Here is a 6,207-nt window from a genome sequence, read left to right on the forward strand (position 1 = left end):
ACAGATGCCCCAAATTCCCTCCATCATTGCTTTTTCTAATAGTTATTAGAATGATACATTAGATGTGATCTGGAGTAAAAAGTTTAAGAAGAGTCAAACCCGTTCCAATCAAGTCTATGTCTCTTCACAGTGACCCTACAGGACAGAGTAGAAATGCCCCGTAGGGCTTCCAAGCTGTAGTATGGAGTTGCTGAGGGTCTTGACCCACCAATCTTTGGTTAGCAATTGAATGCTTAATCACTGCACCACCAGGGCTATGGCTAAAAAGGAATGTTCTTTTCTATTTAAGCAAATTCTCATGGACCTCTAACTCCCACTTTAACTGAGAGCAGCATATAAAATGAGAATGACCATTATTCTTTCAAGAGTACCCCACAAAACACACACACACACACACACACACACACACACACACACACACACAATCAGTAGACCATGCCCTTGTAATGCTATGCAACTTCACTATGCATTTCTAGCCTATTTCCCTTCCAATATTAATTAGATTATCCTTCTCCTATAAAATGTTTAAAAACACCACCTTTGGGGAAAAAAATAGAAGCACTTGATTCACATGGGCATTAGGAAGCTGTTTCAAGACTCAATCATATTTGTAACAGGAAAGGCCACTCAAGTGTAGGGGTGGACAAGTTCTGCTGTGGTTCACTGTATGAAAAATATTGGCAAGGGTGCAGTAGAGATAACAAGAGATTAGTGAAGGAGAGGAGAAAAATTCAAGGGGTAGCTAAGAACCAAGATTATGAGGTGAGTGAAGGACTGAAGGAGTATCCTACCTATGAATGTTATTTTCACCTTCAGCTCTGCATGTCATAACCTCTCTCGAGGAGCCTGCTCCTGGTGACCCCATGCCGGTCTGCTCTGTCAATTTCCTACCAGATGAGTAATGACACACGTGGCTCCTTTGCTTCGAGTTTGTATGGGGTTTAGGTTGGGAAGACCACCCCACTGTGTTCATATTCTGTTTACCTGCAACACCACTCTATGGTGTTCTGTGGAAGAACCTTTGAAAAGTAGAATGATAGGAAATGAGAGCTCTTCCTCACCTTGAATCACATATCATGGGCTGAAATTAGATCCCACCCACTGGGAAGAGAGCGAGCCTGTGCCACCCAACAAAGCTTAGCCCCATTGGCTCATCCAAAGCCTCACATCCCTGCCCCCTGGGCTTTGGCACCAGGGGTCCCCGGCTGTGCCCATGATGAAAGCACTGTGGCAAGCTTGCTCTGAGGCAAAGACAGACTGCTTTTAATTAGAAGCAGGAGCTGTTGTTAGATTTGTGTTTTTCTCTTTTTTCTATTGCTTGATGGTATGATGTGTGTTACATATTTAATTAAACAGGATCTAATGAGTACTCCTAACAGCCTCAGGGTCAAGAAAGCCACCGCAGAGCTTCATGCAAATGAGCCAGGGTTTATCACTTCCCTGGTGAGCAGCACTGATGTCCAAAATGGCAGAGTCAGTGGGAGGCCACCAGCCTTCTAACTTCCACAGGAAAATCCAAAGGGAGGCAAACAAAGAGGTAAGGATTAGACACTGCAGGCTTTGTGTGTGAACCTAGAAATAAGTCTAGCCATATCATGGAGGGATAGCTGATGTTATAAAATAAGGCCCGGGGGTCCTCTGGGGCAATGATCAAGGGCAGAGGGAAACCCAGGAGGATAAATACTTCAGGAACACACTTTGAGAACTAGGAAAGTGAAACAGACAAAGGGTGAAGGAAGGACAGAAAAAGGGAAAATGTGGGGAAGTTTTATTCTATGGGAAATGTATGGTTACTTTTTTTCCTCAGGGGATAGCGTGAACGCAGTCCCCCACTACCACAAATTATGCAGTCAAGTTTCCCACATTTGGGGAAATCGCAGGGTCAGCAGACCCGGGGTGCAATGGGTGAGCCTCGTCCTGGGAAAACCACCTTCGTGATCACGGTGTCTCCGCTGGCAGGTCAGTATTGTTGAATTATTTGGGTATTGCTTTCTTCACCCTGGAGTCTTTGTGTGGTGAAAATGTGAGGCAACAATTGGAAAGGTCTACTCAGAGGCAGCTCGAAAGAAAAGTTAGACAATCGGCTTCTATTAAAATGCAGTTATTGAAAACTCTCTGGAACGCAGGTGCACTCTAACACACATGGGCTCTCTATGAGACAGAATAGACAAGATAGCAACATTCACCCTCTCATTGTGCTTTAATCTTATATCCGTGATAGCACTTGCCTTGATATTTAGCTACAGACATCATCATCTGTCCACTAGACTCCGAATTGACTCCCGCAGACACTTTTGACTTATCTATTCTCCTGTTGCCTACTAACCTTCTTCCATGAGAGCTGGTATTCCAATAGAATTGTCTATTGAGTTTCTATCGAACATTTGGAGAGTTGTTTCAGTACAGAGATTTAGAGATTTAGAGGAGTTATTCTTGTCATATTATTTTTTATCTTATTTGTGTCTATATTCCTAGCATCTAGCATCTAGTACACCCTCAATAAAGTATCAGTTGGTGAATAAGTTAATTGAGTAATAAATAAACACATGAGTCAACTCAGTTTAAATTTAGGCCAATTTCATGATATTATTAAACGAACCAGACTGAACATTTGCCACAGGAAGCACTAATGAATGCTTAGGAGCCCTTGTGTTGTAGTAGTTATCCACTGAGCTTCAATCCATGTGGTTGGCATTTCAAAACCACCAGCAGCCCCACAGGAGAGTGACTGGGTTGTTCTACTCCCTTATGGAACCACAGTCTCAGCAGCCCACAAAGGTGTGGGGGGGGGGGTGTCACTATGAGTCAGCACTAATTTGATGACAGTGAGTTTGAGTTAGTGTTTCAAAGAGTGTGCAACACTGACTCTTAATGTGTGTGTGTGTGTGTGTGTGTGTGTGTCGGCTGGACTGATCAAGGGGGCTGCGGAAGCAGATACATTCATTTTATCTTGTATTGTGGGCTATAGTACAAAAGTTTCTATTGGCCAAGGGGGTGTTAAGTAATTTTTATTCTGAAAAGGGGGCAGTAAGTCACATAGGTTTTAGAAACTATGCTTTCAGATTTTAGTGAAGGTCAACTACTTTGGCAAATGAGGAGTGATGCTATATTGCAACTTATACAAGAAGAGTTCTTTAAAACCCTTCTTAATTTGTTTGTTTCCTTGAGAAGTGTGAACTTTCCTACATGGAGATACGTCAGTGTTCTGATAAAATATCAACAAAATGCTCTGATAAATGCCTTTTGTTGTTGAAAGACAAATTTTAGAAATAAATTTATTGTTCTAAAAGTAACATATTTTGAACACTAAATATTGATTTTTTTTGTCCTTTAAATGTGCCCAATATTTTTCTTATTGGTTTATATGTGTAATATGAAGCACCATGTCCTGCATAACATGTAATAAAGAAACAATTTGTTGTAAAAAGGTAAAAGGAGAGAGAGAATAATCGAAGATGACTGTGTGGTCATAACTTCTGTGAAATATTCTGCAAAGAAACTTCTAAAAAAGTGGATGAGACTCAGTTGCCTGAGTTCTGGCCTCCCCTGAGGACCAGAAACCTCTGCCAATTACTCGTTCAAGTTTCAGAGAGAGGAAATGACATAAAGAGTTCCCTAAAAATCTGAGAATTTTGTGCTGTCCAGCAGGATGCCTACAGAGCTTCCCCTCCCCAGGACCACAGATGAGAGGGGTCTGGGGCAAGCTCAGAGACCTGAGGTCAGAGTCAAAGAGCTGATGCCTCTGTTCCACACCTGCACCTAACTAGCACTGTGGAGGACACTAAAGCTTCTCCCCCAATATACTTGGGTTGAGGACTACCTGCACTCTGGTGGGATGGGGGAGATTCAGATCAATTAGTGGCTGATTCTCAATGCCTGGCTGGAACTCTTGGGGGACCAGACTGTGACAGAACACCAATGGGATGAGTCCACCTTTAGGGAGTGCATAATTTGGTGGACTTGTGTCCAAGAGAAAATCAGTATGAGAGAGCTTGAGCATCTCTTCTTAGACTCAGGATTGAAAGTCGTATCACCTGCCTATTGTCCCACACCCAAATAGACTCTTGGCACCTGCTCTGATATAGAATCAGTGAGTATAGTTTGAGCAGGTACATGGCAGTGTTTTAGAGATTATGTCCTCTTCCCTTTCACATTGGTTGTGTTTATCATTGCCTAGCATCCCCTCAGGACCTGAGAGCCAACCCCGATACTAGGATTTTAACAGGTGCAACAGTTATTTCCTGTCTCTGGTTCCTGTTGGTATTGAGCTAATGTCAAACTGCCTGGTCACTCTTGACTCTCTAGGAACTACAATAAGGAGTTGGGGATTGCTTTGTGGTCAGAGAAAGCATATATAAATAAATAGAATATCTTGAAAGCATCACCCATCAATTTCTGCACATATCTGGAAACAAGAGAACACAGCTCAGTTGACTAGAATACATACAGATGTGGACCAGGGGGAGCTCTTAGAGGAGAAGAAAGTTTCAGATCCTTCCATGAGGGAGTTTAGGATGATGATATTCAGCTGCTTTAAGTACTTTAAGGAAAAACTTAATCGAAATACAGAATAAAAAATCAGAAGAGAAGAGGAGATAAAAGAACCCAGGAAATCACTACAAGACCAATCTAACAAAATGAATGAAAAACTAGAAATGATCCAACAACATTTCAAAAGGAATTCAAAAGGCAAACCCTGAAATAAATGAACAAAACAGGACCAGAAGAATAGAATCCAGTATCAGTGTTCTTGAAGACAAATCTTTTGAGATAAAAATACAAGAAAATCAAGCCATTAAAAAAAAAGTCAAAAAGACTAAATAAAACTGAAAAAAAAAATTTTGGACACTATCAAAAGAAATACTTTATGTTTAATAAACATCTCAGAACAGAAAGAAGAAATATTAACTCCAGATGAAATAGTTGACAAAATATTAAAGAGGAACTTCCCTAATATTATAACATTGAGAACTATTTAAGAAGTCAGAAAACTCCAAACAGAATTGATCCCAAAGGAAAATCACCAAGTCACATCATAATAAAAATAGACCAATATCCCCAATAAACATCAAAATTAATCAATAAAATTCTAGCCAGTAGAGTTCAAGAAAACATCCAGAAAAAGTGCATCATGATCAAAGAAGGATTCATATCAGGTTTGCAAGGACGACTTCACAGTAGAAAAAAAAATCAGTGTAATCCGCTACATAAACAAAATGAAAGAACCATACGGTTACATCAATCAATGCAGACAAAGTAATAGTTGATAAAATTCAACATTCAGTAGTTGATAAAATAAAAGTTGGTGAAATTCAACATCCATTCTTGACAAAGTAAATTACTTAATAAAATAGGAATAGAATGGAAATTCCTCAACATAATAAAGGTTATATATGCAAAACCTATGGATAGTATCTCACTTACCGGAGAGAGATTGAAAGCATTCCCCCTAGTACTCTTATTTTATATAGTCCTATGAGTCTTAGCCAGAGCTTTAAGACATCAAAAAGCTATTAAAGTTATCCACATTGGCAAAGAAAAACAAAACTCCCTTTATTTGAAGATGATATAATCCTCTGTGTAGAAAATCCTAAAGAGTCAATTAAAAATGACTAGAACTAATTGAAAGTTTGGTAATGTTGTAGGCTTCAAAATCAATATGACTTTAAAAAGGAAACTAAATGAACAATATTATTTAAACTTCCCCAAAGGTAAAATATTTAGGAATAAATCTTAAAACATTTCTACCAGAAACTAAAAGAGACTTACACAAATGGAAGAATGCCCCATGTTCTTGGGTAGGAAGACTTAATATAGTGAAAATGACAATATTATCAAAAGCACTCTTTACATCCAATGCGATTCCAATAAAAATGTCAGTTCAGCACAATTCTTCCGAGAAATGAAAATAAAACAAAACAAAAAAACAATCATCGACCCATTGCCCTGCAGGGGACACCAGAGACACATTGTGGGAATTGCACCTGATCTGATCCCGCCACACTGACGCAAAGCACTGGGGGAGTGCAGCGGAACAGCAGGGGAGGGGAGCAGCAAGATCCCCAGGGAATGATGAGGGTGGATTTTGTGGCCAGGGCATGGTGCCCCAACAGACTGGACTGGAAAACACTCCTAAAGTCCAGTGATCCTTGAACTAACTACAAGCTTTTCTTTCTTGTTGTGTTTTAATTTGTTCTTTGCCAGTGG

At 40.0% G+C, this 6,207-nt stretch overlaps 1 non-coding gene across 1 annotated transcript; it reads right to left on the bottom strand.

Moving 5' to 3' along the window:
- Positions 1 to 1,804: 1,804 nt before the first annotated feature.
- LOC115873153 lies at positions 1,805 to 1,967 on the bottom strand. The gene has a single exon (XR_004048254.1). It is a non-coding gene; the product is annotated as a U1 spliceosomal RNA (small nuclear RNA).
- Between the last annotated feature and the right edge of the window lie 4,240 nt (positions 1,968 to 6,207).

The sequence above is a fragment of the Echinops telfairi genome, unplaced genomic scaffold (assembly GCF_000313985.2).
Source record: "Echinops telfairi isolate 266 unplaced genomic scaffold, ASM31398v2 ScPeMD7_7465;HRSCAF=8503, whole genome shotgun sequence".
In the NCBI taxonomy this organism is placed as follows: Eukaryota; Metazoa; Chordata; class Mammalia; order Afrosoricida; family Tenrecidae; genus Echinops; species Echinops telfairi.